This window comes from Bombina bombina, chromosome 4, assembly GCF_027579735.1.
Source record: "Bombina bombina isolate aBomBom1 chromosome 4, aBomBom1.pri, whole genome shotgun sequence".
Taxonomy (NCBI): Eukaryota; Metazoa; Chordata; class Amphibia; order Anura; family Bombinatoridae; genus Bombina; species Bombina bombina.
Window position 1 is genome coordinate 288,243,286 of NC_069502.1, and position 15,257 is coordinate 288,258,542.

Below are 15,257 nucleotides of genomic sequence, written 5' to 3' on the forward strand. Positions count from 1 at the left end.
GAAGACCTCCACAACATGAAAAACCCAGACTGGCTCCAGAACGATGATGATAAAAGGGAAATCTTTATTGAATATGTTAAAACCATTGAACATACCAGTATAGACATACCAAACAACTACTGCCTTGTTAAAAGTGTTAAAGGCTACAACCTCGGCTCGATGACATCACTGACGTGTTTCAGGTGTTACCCGTAGTCATAGTTAGATCTGGGAAGACCGCTCTGTACCTCCGCTCCGCGTTGCCTTCACTGTGAACCGGACTTCTGAAACAGTAAGTACCTATTTGGGGCTTTAGTGTTACGTTTTTTTTGGGGGGGGGGTTTGTTTTTTTAGATTAGGTTTTTTGGGGGGCAAAGCTCAAAAGAGCTGAATGCCCATTTAAGGGCAATGCCCATACAAATGCCCTTTTCAGTGCAATAGGTAGATTATTTTTTATTTTGGGGGGTTTGGTGGGTGCGGGGTTTTACTGTTAGGGGGGACTTTGTTTTTTTAATGTAAAAGAGCTGTTAAACTTAGGGCAATGCCCTACAAAAAGTCCTTTTAAGGGCTATTGGTAGTTTAGTATTTGATTAGGAGGTGTTTTTATTTTGAGGGGATTTTTTATTTTTAAGTTTAATTTAATTATTTTTGATAGCTTTGTTTATTTTTTTTCTGTATTTTTATTTTTATTTTTTTGTATATATATATATATATATATATATATATATATATACATATATATATATATATATATATATATATATATATATGTTTGTATACATATGTATGTATGTGTGTAGGATTTTAAACAAAATCATAGTCTGTTCTGTGAGGGATTTAGTGCACCTGTGCTTTCTGACAACCAGATGTTAATGTACCCTTGAGCGCTTATATATTACTTTCAACTTGTATGAGCACAAAAACAACTATTGATTTAACTTGAGTGGTTTTAGGGCACAATAGCGCTTATATTTTTGAGCCCCTCTTGGAATCTAACCCAATTCGTATTAAGGGAGGTGACAGCTAGATTTATTTGAAAGAATTGGATGAGTGACAATAAAAGTTAAACTTCATCTGCTTTTATGCAATAGGATTTCTATCTACAATTTATTACACAGGATTTTATTAAATGAAAGGTGTCCATGTATATAATTTTTGCATGTGAAGACATTTTGAATTAGAAAGTAGTGTAGTTACTCTAAATTTGATGCTCAGTTAAACCAATATTCTAATGGTATTTTAATTATCCATATCACCAGCCTTTAGTCCACATATAGACAACTTTGAAGAGAATTTCAGAGCGTCGGCTCTCTTTTGCAAGCACTGCCTATTTTTGGCATACATTGCAGCTTTGCAATCAGAAAAACTATGGTTTACACATTGTACATTGCAAACATTATTATTGATTTGAAACCACATAGCATTTTTCCCCTAATTTTTTGAGAGTTTAATAGCACATCAATTAAATTAAATTAGTTCTAGCTCCTCCTCTTTCTCAGAATGTCCCCAGAGAGACATTTTGTCAATATATTTAGTTTTGTGTTTTTTTCCCTTTTTCCCATCCTGCACTATCTTTAGCTTTTTCTACTCCCACCTCTATTCCCTTTCCCCTTCCTCACATAACTCTCTTCTTGACTCTATAAATCTTCCTATCACCTCAGGCATTTCGATGTTCACTATGGGCTGTGGGAGGCTCATTCTGCATCCTTGGGGATATGTTTGCTAAAACATACATTTCCTGCTAATTTCAGTCTATTTAAACAGCTTTAACTTGGTCCATTTTTATATGTTTAATTTAAGTTTTTTACACACTATTAATTTTAATATTTATTTCTATTCTTTATAAACAACCATAGTAAAGAAGTATTATAGTAGCTATTTAAGTTATGTATAGGGCTATATTATATGTAAAAGAACAGCAATATAACATTCTAAAAATGGTTAAAACAATTAAAGCTGATTAAATTGATACTGCTTAAATATCATGGCTGTTTTCCCAAATGTATATCCTGAAATTATAATCTCACTGATTAGATAAACATATCATATAAAGCAGGGCTGGATTTACAGCTCCAAGGCACATGATAATTATCTGCTCCTTGACTTTTCAAACCACTTGTGCTCACAACTAATGTATACTTACTCTTGTCAACAAACTAATATAGTTTGGTAAAAAGACTATTGTATAAGAGGTAATACATGGCAAAGATTTATCACATGATCATTCTGAAAAGGTAACATGCGGAAGGATGGTTCCCCTGGCACATTATCTACATTACCTAATGAGGAAGTCTGCACTACTTCCATAGTCAACATGAATTTATAATAATTGGTACAAAATTCTATTATATCCTTCAAATTGACCATTTCAAACCCCCAAAGTGAAATTATTATTTTTTTTAATCAGACAGGGCATGCAATTTTAAACAAGTTTCCAATTTACTTTTATCATCAAATTTGAATTCCTCTTCTAGGGCAATATTACAAGTAGCGCATTAAGTGGTCTTTTTGCAATCAATCTCCATTGCACAGCTATTACAAGTTTTTAAAAATCAGGATTTGGCGTGTGCACATTCTCCTTTTACGCAACAATTCTTTTTGCGCTCAAAGAGCTGTAATTAACTCTTTTGTGCAACATGAGTTTCACAAAACACTTCAAAAATATATTACAAAGTACATTTACACTCATATTAACAGTTTCTAATAAAAATTATTTTAAAAAAAATATTGCACGCAAAAGTTAGGGCTAAAAGATACAAGATCATCGGGTGTTAATGTAAAATCCCTGTGTCTGCTTCTTTTTCTGACATACATACACATACTTATAGAAACATGGATGTGAATCTACTGTATAGACTTATGTTTAACTATGGTTTTAACTAATGAGATAATGAAAAGATTTTACATTTCACATTTTATGCACATTAAACAATATCTCAGAGGGATTTTCAAAGCAATATTCTCATATAGATCTCAAAATATCTAGATATATCTATATATTCATATCTCACTATAAATAGACATATCAGTTCAAAAATCATCACATATATTGAGAAATATTTATTTAGAAATAAATTGAAGATATTTTTGCAATATTTAATATTCACATTTTCATGTACACTTTTCAAGGAGAATACGTCATGGGCTTTGCGCAACATATTAGGGTTTTTGTGTGTTTTTTTCTATTTGTCTTCTCCATTGACTTATATGGGGAAAACGTCAACAAGCACGCAATTTGGCTGTTTACATTATGCAGCTTAACACACTTGCAAAATAAGTTATTTTGCAACTTGTAATATCTGCGCAACCCCAAATGCGAAAAAGCCATAACGAGCGTGGTGTTTTTCGCAACTGTTTTGCCGCATGACTTCTAATCTTGCTTTTAGTGCTCTTTGTTGAAAGCTACACCTAGGTAGGCTAATATGCTAATTTCTAAGCCCTTGAAGGCCGCCTCTTATCTCAGAGAATTTTGACAGTGCGTTCCATTTAGATAACATTGTGCTAGCTCCTGTGGAGTTATTTATTAGTCAGTCTGTCAAAAGAACTGAAATAAAGGGGCAGTCTGCAGAAGCTTAGATAAAAGGTAATCACAGAGGTAAAAAGTATATTAAAATAACTGTGTTGGTTATGCAAAACTGGGGAATAGGGAATAAACAGATTATCTAACTTTTAAAAAAAAAAAAAAATTATGTAGTAGACTGTCCCTTTAAGGACACAAATTGTAGAGCTTAATCTCAAGAGGTTATAAGGAAAATTAAGGAGCAAAATTGGGAGGACAAATGGAAATTAAAAATGTGTAGTGAGTTAAACAATGCAGATACAATAGGGAAACTACTCTTACTTGCTGCAATATTGTATCACTCATGTTTCCCTTTTCTAAGGGAACTTCCTGGGGGACATGGCTGCTAGTATGAAAGCATGGTATTAAGAGAGAGAGAGCAAGCGAGAGAGAGAGAAAATCTGAGGAAATAGAGAAGAGAGCTCTGTGCACTGAATGCATTCACGCTTACATCAAATTATCCTAATTATCATGCTACAGTCTACCAATTACAGTCTACCAGCTTTCTTCCTTCCTGGATTACACATGATGAGTGTTTTAAAGCTCTGTTTAAATTAAAGGGATGCTAAACCCAATTTTTTTCCTTTAATGATTCAGATAGAGCATGCAATTTTAAAGGGACAGTCTACACCAGAATTGTTATTGTTTTAAAAGATAGATAATCCCTTGTTTATCCATTCCCTAGTTTTGCATAACCAACACAGTTATATTTATATATTTTTTACCTCTGTGATTATCTTGTATCTAAGCCTCTGCAGACTGCCCCTTTATTTGTTCTTTTGACAGACTTGCAGTTTAGCCAATCAGTGATGGCTCCCAGGTAACTTCATGTGCACGAGCACAGTGTTATCTATATGAAAAACATGAACTAACACCCTTTAGTGGTGAAAAACCTGTTAAAATGCATTCTTAAGAGGCGGCCTTCAAGGTCTAAGAAATTAGCATATGAACCTCCTAGGTTAAGCTTTCAACTAAGAATACCAAGAGAACAAAGAAAAATTGGTGATAAAAGTAAATTGGAAAATTGTTTAAAATTATATGCTCTATCTGAATCATGAAAGTTTTTTTGGACTAGACTGTCCCTTTAAGCAACGTTCTAATTTACTCCTACTATCAATTTTTTTTTATTCTCTCACTATCTAAATCTAAGCTCAGGAGTCGGCCCATTTTTGGTTCAGCACATGGGTAGTGTAAAATTTCAAAATGTTACCATATGTGAAAACCCTCACTGACACTCTCCGAGGCTGTCCCTGTGAGTTACAAGATGCCTTACATGGAGAGGGTGATCAAAATTGATCTGCTATTTTCTCTGGCAATGTCTTTTTGGTTTCTGTCCCAAATTGGTTTGGTTCATTCAAATTTCACAGCTGAGAATGTGCTTGCAACAGAAAATTTCCAGAAAAAAAGTGTTTTCATGTATTACAGTATTAACCCGTTCAGGACTAGAAATTTTAAAGAAAAACTTGCCCAAAGTTCCGGAGAATTTTTTATCATATTTGCTATCACTCCATTTAAACAGAAATAGAGCCTTGCTTTTTTATTACCTATCAAAACTAGATATATTTTTTTAGTAGACAACATAAGGTATTGATTTAGGCCCATTATGGTATAATTCTTTCAATTTCTGATCATCTCCTCTGCACATGGATCAAGCAAACCAACAAGGTAATTCTTTATTGCAATTACATGTACTTATTGTGAAATGTTACACATATGCTAAATCATTTGAAAGTGATACATCATGTCTGTAAAAGATGACTAGAATGTGTCATAAGAACATCTCTATTTAAGAAAAAAAAGATATTTTACTTCAACTTTTCCACAGTAGCTATCTCCCATTGCAGAGGAACTTTAATCATGCAGTCTCGATGATTGCCCTGAGACTAGCAAAGCAGCATACATCTGGCATAACCATTCTCTTTTACTCCTCAAATCAAGAAATGTTGCCATGCAATCCCACAAGTAATGTTGAAATCTCAGTAGATTATCTCGAAATCCAATAAGAGTGAGCACTAAGGATCTTTTTATTTAAAAAGTACTTAAAGGGATATGAAACCCAACATTTTTCTTTCATGATTCAGATAGAGCAGGAGATTTTAAGCAACTTTCTAATTTACTCCTATTAACAATTTGTCTCCGTTCTCTTGGTATGCTTTGTTTAATGAGAAGCAATTCTGGTTGCTGACTGAACACATGCGTGAGCCAATGACAATCGGTATATATGCATCCACCAATCAGCAACTAGAAATAAAATAAATCCTAACCTAAGTTACAATTAAACCTAACACTACACTATCAATAAATTAATTAAATAAAATACCTACAATTATCTACAATTAAACCTAACACTACACTATCAATAAATTAATTAAATAAAATACCTATAATTATCTACAATTAAACCTAACACTATACTATCAATAAATTAATTAAATACAATACCTACAAATAACTACAATTAAATAAACTAACTAAAGTACAAAAAATAAAAAAGAACTAAGTTACAAAAAATAAAAAATATTTACAAACATTAGAAAAATATTACAACAATTTTAAACTAATTACACCTACTCTAAGCCCCCTAATAAAATAACAAAGACCCCCAAAATAAAAAAATGCCCTACCCTATTCTAAATTAAAAAAGTTCAAAGCTCTTTTACCTTACCAGCCCTGAAAAGGGCCCTTTGCGGGGCATGCCCCAAATAATTCAGCTCTTTTGCCTGTAAATAAAAACATACAATACCCCCCCCCCTAACATTACAACCCACCACCCACATACCCCTAATCTAACCCAAACCCCCCTTAAATAAACCTAACACTAAGCCCATGAAGATCTTCCTACCTTATCTTCACCATGCCAGGTTCACCGATCGCTCCAGAAGAGGGTCCGAAGTCTTGATCCAAGCGGTGGCTGAAGAATTCCATCATCGGGCTGAAGTCGGAAGTCCATCATTGGGATGAAGTCTTCTATCAAGCGCCATCTTCAATCTTCATTCTTCCGGAGCGGAGCGGAGCCATCTTCTTCCCAGCCGACGCGGATCCAACCTCTTCAACCGACGCCTACTCGCCGAATGACGGTTCCTTTAAATGACATCATCCAAGATGGCGTCCCTCGAATTCTGATTGGCTGATAGGATTCTATCAGCCAATCAGAATTAAGGTAGGAATGTTCTGATTGGCTGATGGAATCAGCCAATCAGATTCAAGTTCAATCTGATTGGCTGATCCAATCAGCCAATCAGATTGAGCTTGCATTCTATTGGCTGTTCAGATCAGCCAATAGAATGCGAGCTCAATCTGATTGGCTGATTGGATCAGCCAATCGGATTGAACTTGAATCTGATTGGCTGATTCCATCAGCCAATCAGAATATTCCTACCTTAATTCCAATAGGCTGATAGAATCCTATCAGCCAATCGGAATTCGAGGGACGCCATCTTGGATGACGTCATTTAAAGGAACCGTCATTCGGCGTTTTTTTATTTTGGGGGTCTTTGTTATTTTATTAGGGGGCTTAGAGTAGGTGTAATTAGTTTAAAATTGTTGTAATATTTTTCTAATGTTTGTAAATATTTTTTTATTTTTTGTAACTTAGTTCTTTTTTATTTTTTGTACTTTAGTTAGTTTATTTAATTGTAGTTATTTGTAGGTATTGTATTTAATTAATTTATTGATAGTGTAGTGTTAGGTTTAATTTTAGATAATTGTAGGTATTTTATTTAATTAATTTATTGATAGTGTAGTGTTAGGTTTAATTGTAGATAATTGTAGGTATTTTATTTAATTAATTTATTGATAGTGTAGTGTTAGGTTTAATTGTAACTTAGGTTAGGATTTATTTTACAGGCAATTTTGTAATTATTTTAACTAGGCAACTATTAAATAGTTATTAACTATTTAATAGCTATTGTACCTGTTTAAAATAATTACAAAGTTGCCTGTAAAATAAATATTAATCCTAAAATAGCTACAATATAATTATAATTTATATTGTAGCTATATTAGGGTTTATTTTACAGGTAAGTATTTAGTTTTAAATAGAATTAATTTATTTAATAAGAGTTAATTTATTTTGTTAGATAAAAATTATATTTAACTTAGGGGGGTGTTAGTGTTAGGGTTAGACTTAGCTTTAGGGGTTAAAAAATGTATTAGAATAGCGGTGAGCTCCGGTCGGCAGATTAGGGGTTAATGTTTGAAGTTAGGTGTCGGCGATGTTAGGGAGGGCAGATTAGGGATTAATACTATTTATTATAGGGTTATTGAGGCAGGAGTGAGGCGGATTAGGGGTTAATACATTTATTATAGTAGCGGTGCGGTTCAGTCGGCAGATTAGGGGTTAATAAGTGTAGGTAGGTGGAGGCGACATTGGGGGGGGCAGATTAGGGGTTAATAAATATTATGTAGGTGTCGGTGATGTTAGGGGCAGCAGATTAGGGGTACATAGGGATAATGTAGCTGGCGGCGGTGTACGGAGCGGCAGATTAGAGGTTAAAAATTTTTTATAGAGTGGCGGCGATGTGGGGGGACCTCGGTTTAGGGGTACATAGGTATTTTATGGGTGTTAGTGTACTTTAGAGCACAGTAGTTAAGAGCTTTATAAACCGGCGTTAGCCCAGAAAGCTCTTAACTCCTGTTTTTTTCTGCGGCTGGAGTTTTGTCGTTAGATTTCTAACGCTCACTTCAGCCACGACTCTAAATACCGGCGTTAGAAAGATCCCATTGAAAAGATAGGATACGCAAATGGCGTAGGGGGATCTGCTGTATGGAAATGTTGCGGCTGCAAAGTGAGCGTTAGACCCTTTTCTGACTGACTCCAAATACCAGAGGGCGGTAAAAACCAGCGTTAGGAGCCTCTAACGCTGGTTTTGACGGCTACCGCCCAACTCTAACGGCTAAATTTAGAGTTCTGTGGCCAAAGGGGTGCGTTAGCTACGCATGCTTTTTTTCCCCCGCACCTTTTAAATACCGCTGGTATTTAGAGTTCACAGAATGGCTGGGTTTTCAGTGCGTTAGGCTCCAAAAAGGGAGCGTAGAGCATAATTTACCGCCACTGCAACTCTCGATACCAGCGTTGCTTACGGACGCGGCCAGCTTCAAAAACGTGCTCGTGCACGATATCCCCATAGGAAACAATGGGGCAGTTTGAGCTGAAAAAAGAACCTAACACCTGCAAAAAAGCAGCGTTCAGCTCCTAACGCAGCCCCATTGTTTACTATGGGGAAACAGTTTCTACGTCTGCACCTAACACCCTAACATGAACCCCGAGTCTAAACACTCCTAACCTTACACTTATTAACCCCTTATCTGCCGCCCCCGCTATCGCTGACCCCTGCATATTTTTTTTAACCCCTAATCTGCCGCTCCGTATACCGCCGCAACCTATATTATACCTATGTACCCCTAATCTGCTGCCCCTAACACCGCCGACCCCTATATTATATGTATTAACCCCTAATCTGCCCCCCACAACATCGCCGCCAGCTACCTACTATTATTAACCCCTAATTTGCCGATCGGATCTCGCCGCTAGTCTAATAAATGGATTAACCCCTAAAGCTAAGTCTAACCCTAACACTAACACCCCCCTAAGTTAAATATAATTTAAATCTAACTAAATAAATTAACTCTTATTATATAAATTATTCCTATTTAAAGCTAAATACTTACCTGTAAAATAAACCCTAATATAGCTACAATATAAATTATAATTATATTGTAGCTATTTTAGGATTAATATTTATTTTACAGGCAACTTTGTAATTATTTTAAACAGGTACAATAACTATTAAATAGTTAATAACTATTTAATAGCTAAAATAGTTAAAATAATTACAAAATTACCTGTAAAATAAATCCTAACCTAATTTACAATTAAACCTAACACTACACTATCAATAAATTAATTAAATACAATACCTACAAATAACTACAATTAAATAAACTAACTAAAGTACAAAAAATAAAAACTAATTACACCTACTCTAAGCCCCCTAATAAAATAACAAAGACCCCCAAAATAAAAAAAATGCCCTACCCTATTCTAAATTAAAAAAGTTCAAAGCTCTTTTACCTTACCAACCCTGAAAAGCGCCATTTGCGGGGCATGCCCCAAATAATTCAGCTCTTTTGCCTGTAAATAAAAACATACAATACCCCCCCCAACATTACAACCCACCACCCACATACCCCTAATCTAACCCAAACCCCCCTTAAATAAACCTAACACTAAGCCCATGAAGATCTTCCTACCTTATCTTCACCATGCCAGGTTCACCGATCGATCCAGAAGAGGGTCCGAAGTCTTGATCCAAGCGGCGGCTGAAGAACTCCATCATCGGGCTGAAGTCGGAAGTCCATCATCGGGATGAAGTCTTCTATCAAGTGCCATCTTCAATCTTCTTTCTTCCGGAGCGGAGCGGAGCCATCTTCTTCCCAGCCGACGCGGATCCAACCTCTTCAACCGACGCCTACTCGCCGAATGACGGTTCCTTTAAATGACGTCATCCAAGATGACGTCCCTCGAATTCCGATTGGCTGATAGGATTCTATCAGCCAATCGGAATTAAGGTAGAAATATTCTGATTGGCTGATGGAATCAGCCAATCAGATTCAAGTTCAATCCGATTGGCTGATCCAATCAGCCAATCAGATTGAGCTTGCATTCTATTGGCTGTTCAGATCAGCCAATAAACTGGCATATTTTGAAAGCTGATGAATTATTAGAATCTGTCATTCCTGAAAAACCATTGTTCACATACAGAAGGGCTAATAACTTAAGTGACTGCCTGACAGCCAGTCACTTTAACAGAAATGCGAAGAAAACCCCATTATATAAAGGGTCAATTGCATGTGGGTGTTGTAATATATGTCCACATATGATCAAAAAGAAATTTATAGTTGATAGATTTCGTAAAAAGTGGATGATAAACAACCACATCAACTGCAAGAGTACAAATGTTATATACTGTGTGTCATGTGAATGTGATCTAATCTATGTAGGAATGACTACTAGATGTCTTGGTACAAGAATGACTGAGCATTTAAGTAACATCAGATCAGTCAAAAAAACCTTGGAAAGAGGTAAGAAATTAACCAGTGTAGCCAGACATTTTTTACAAAATCATAATGGCAATACAAAGACTTTTAAATGCTGGGGATTGGAGATTCTTAAACTTGGGATTGGGGGGGGGGGGGGTGAGGCTGACCAGGCTTTACTTAAAAAGGAAGCTAGATGGATTTTTAGACTGATTTCCGTTATGCCTCATGGCACGAATGAAAATAATAATTTCTGGGTTTATGTATAGAATTGCTAATTAAAGACAGTATAGTGGAATCCATACACAGATATGCCAACTATAAATTTGTGTAAATATTATAACTACTGAGCTATTACAACAAGGACTTTTTGTTTATAGTATACAATAGTTGGATAATAAAACTTGATGTTTTCCACGGTCTATGCACATATGCACATTTGGATGATCACTGCCCAAGATCTTATTTTTCATGATCTGGGACTTGTACTTTTGTGCTATTATTATTAGCTACCTATTTAAACTCTTTTGTGGGATGTGCACCCCGAATGGGCTTTTATGCTATTAAAAATGATATATGTGAAGTGTATGCAAAAATTTGGAGGAATCTTGGTCTCTATATATGGATTTGCATCCTTAACTCACAATATATTGAATTGGCTTGAGCCCCCTTTTTTAGCTGCAATTAATGAATGTAATACAAATATGTCTCTAAGGCTTGGTAATGATCTGTGAAGCAGTCTCACAAAACTAACTTTTAAGACATTGGGGCATATTTATCAAGTCCTGAAAGGAGCTTGATGCCCCGTGTTTCTGGCGAGCCTGCAGGCTCGCCAGAAACAGCAGTTATGAAGCAGCAGTCACAAAGACCGCTGCTCCATAACCTGTCCGCCTGTTCTGAGCAGGCGGACAGACATCAACCCGATCGAGTACAAGCAGGTTGATTGACATCCCCCTGCTGGCGGCCTGTTGGCCGCGAGTCTGCAGGGGGCGGCGTTACACCAGCAGCTCTTGTGAGCTGCTGGTGCAATGCTGAATACGGCGATCGTATTGCTCGCCGTATTCAGCAAGGTCTGTCGGACCTGACCCAAACTGTCGGATCAGGTCCGACAGACCTTGATAAATATGGTCCATTATAGTAGTTTACAAGGACCATGTTTGGCGTGTTTATGTCCCATATATTTGATTATATTCTTTTTCTAACATGCCAACCCTTAAGGCTGTGACACACTGCAAGCGATGCGGCGCGAGATGAAGCAGCTGCTTCGCTCCGCGTTGCATCGCTTCTGAAGTTCAAATATTTAATCTCTGAGTGCTTAGCTACGCAACCTGATGCAGCAGAGTGCTCAGAGATGAAAAGGCAGGACACACTGACCGCGCACAGCCGCATGTACACGCCTCGTGCCGCTCCGCTTGCAGTGTGTCACAGCCTTTAAAGTTTTCTTATTTGCAATTTGTATCTGGAGCGTAATATTATGCTTAAATCCCCTGATGGCAAAAATATAGGATTATAGACAGCGTATCATCACCCAATATTTTAGACGCAATGTATGGATTTTTCCTGGCAATGAGGAACAGTTTATCTGTGTAACTGTCTTTTAGTGAGCTACTTAGATGCAATCTAATGGTTGTTGTGATGAATGAATGTCAGATTGAATCATACACACGATCACAATATGTCAAACAAGCTGTTAAATGCTCCTGATGTGTTTCGTTTGAGGGGAGTGTACTGTTGTGAGAAGACATGATAGGATATGGGCATTTGCACTCCCTCCTATCAAAACACTGTTACCATTTGACAAGATGTGCTATACGTAAGCAATCGATACTGATTGGCCATCTTAGGGGCGCGTCCATTTGTGCCTTAGTGATTGGTTCTTTAGCGGTCTCTCTAAGGGTTATAAAGCAACGGTTAACGGATGATCGGCTTGTCACTTTTTTAACTTATATCACATTGAGAAAGGCCGCATTACGGACGAAACGCATTTGTGGAGTTTTTTAGAAATAGTCATTACTTTCATTCACCCCACTGCTGCTGATATATGTTACTCCGTGTTACCCCTGGCACCTGATGCTGATGATTCCTGCTATCAGCCAGGAATACAGTGGGGGTGACACTTTTGTAGCGTTGCAGCTTTGATGGTGTTTTGAGGGTTATGTATATGTTGTGGGTAATATCATAGGTGGTGTTTATCACCTTATCATTTTAAACTTATTAATAAAAATGAAAGTTTTTTTTAAAAATGTCTGTCACTAACTAGCAGTGCCTACACGCTGTCCTTATACAGCACATAACCAATGATAGGTGTAAGAGTGTTTAGTAATCCCCTCTTTGTCCTCCTTCTTTCCCCCTCCCAATTTTCAATATAATTTAAAGGGGCAGCACCGAGGTTTTGTATATATGATACCTCTATAATCCTATCTTTACATTTAGATATTGTGCCCATATCTGCTAATTTTGAAAGCACTATAGCTTGAACAGAACTTTAAATACTGCAAGGTTGTTAAACACATAGTTAAAGTCAGCTTCCAATAAACAATGCACTACTGCTCTAGAGCTGAACATGGCCATTGATTAGCAGCTACACACATATGCCATGCATTGCCAGTCTGGAGAAGTCGTTAATGTTTTTTTTTAGCCCAAAAGTGCAACAATAAAAAGTTCTAGTACATTAGAACGTTATTATTGCTCTATAATGTTTCTTCAAGCAAAAGAAAATGTGGATTTATAGCAGGTCTGAAGTGTCCTGTAAGCCATTCTCCCTCTCACCAGAGCCACATTCACTTTCAGATTCTGATCAAGACATTATTTAGCTTACACAAAGAAGCGCTATATTTCTTCTTTATTGATCTCTCCCCTCCACATGATTCAGACATAACATGCAATTTTAAAAAAACTTTCCAATTGACTTCTATTATTCCATTTGCTTTGTTCTCTTGGTAACCTTTGATAAGAATACCTAGAAAAGGTCAGGAGCAGCAATGCACTATTGGGAGCTAGCTGAACACATCAGGTAAGCCATGAGGAACTATGCCTGAGGAAACGGCCTTATGGCACCGAGAAATGCGTTGTATGTATAGGGGGACATTTGGATGCCCTTATTCCACTTTTGTATTTGTTTCTAAACTTTTTTAATAAATACATATTTTACAAAAATCCAAATTGAGTGGAAAGACCTTCCCTGCCTGTCATTATTGAGTTCCTATTGGAGAACCATTATTGGCACTTCCCTGCACATGGATCCTGCTCATTGGGAGAACCACAGTGGGGTGAGCTGACACGCCTGCTATAAATCTGTCAGTCTGCATCTACCAGCACATTGGTGTGCTTGGTGAATATCCCAGCTGTGAGTGAGCTGTTACACCCGATAATTCTACAGCCTGCGCCTACTAGCATATTGGTGTGCTCTATTAGTATGTGAGTACCCATATGGCCTATATTATAGCGAGTTCATATTTGTGATTGATGATCCTGCACATGAGGCGCCCCTCTGTTCTTCTTTATATTCTACAGCTTTAACCCGGATCAATCGGTGAGGAGGAGGCAGCAAACATACGTAAATTTATTTTAAGGAGGATTCTCCTATATTCAAAAAGTATATTTTGTTCACTTGGGACATTTCTTTGTAAAATCTGTATGTATACTTAATATGGTTATTTGTATACTATACATTGTACCAGAAATACTGTATACTGCCAACTATTAAGCAGTTTTACTCTTTTACAAGCACCCCCTTAGATTGTATTGTATTATTAACTAAATACTTACCTGTGAAATAAAAGCTAAGCTAGATGCAATATAGCTAATAGTTACATTGTATCTAGCTTAGGTTTAATTTTTATTTCACAGGTAAGTTTGTATTTATTTTAACTAGGTAACTACCTAGCAAAAATAAATACAAACTTACCTGTGAAATAAAACCTAACCTGCCTTACACTAAAACCTACCATTACAAAAAATAAAAAAAACTACCATTACAAAAAATAAAAAAATTACAATTATCCAAAAAAATAAAGATTATTTCTTCAACATTGATGTGTCCGGTCCACGGCATCATCCATAACTTGTGGGAATATTCTCTTCCCCAACAGGAAATGGCAAAGAGCACAGCAAAAGCTGTCCATATAGTCCCTCCTAGGCTCCGCCCCCCCAGTCATTCTCTTTGCCGCTGAACAAGCAGCATCTCCACGGAGATGGTGAAGAGTATGTGACAACATGACGACTGTTGCTTACATCAACCATCAGGGGGGAACAAGGAGTTCCCTGGCGATGAGAGAAGTGACCAAAATCATAAAATGGGCGGAACTCCACCCGGAGATATTTGCCCAGTTGACCCAATTATGGGGCATTCCAGACATGGATCTGATGGCGTCTCGTCAGAACTTCAAGGTTCCTTGCTACGGGTCCAGATCCAGGGATCCCAAGGCGACTGTAGTGGATGCATTAGTAGCGCCTTGGGCCTTCAACCTAGCTTATGCGTTTCCACCGTTTCCTCTCATACCCAGGCTGGTAGCCAGGATCAAACAGGAGAGGGCCTCTGTGATTTTGTTAGCTCCTGCGTGGCCACGCAGGACTTGGTATGCAGACCTGGTGAATATGTCATCGGCTCCACCATGGAAGCTACCTTTGAGACAGGATCTTCTAGTACAAGGTCCATTCGAACATTCAAATCTAGTTTCTC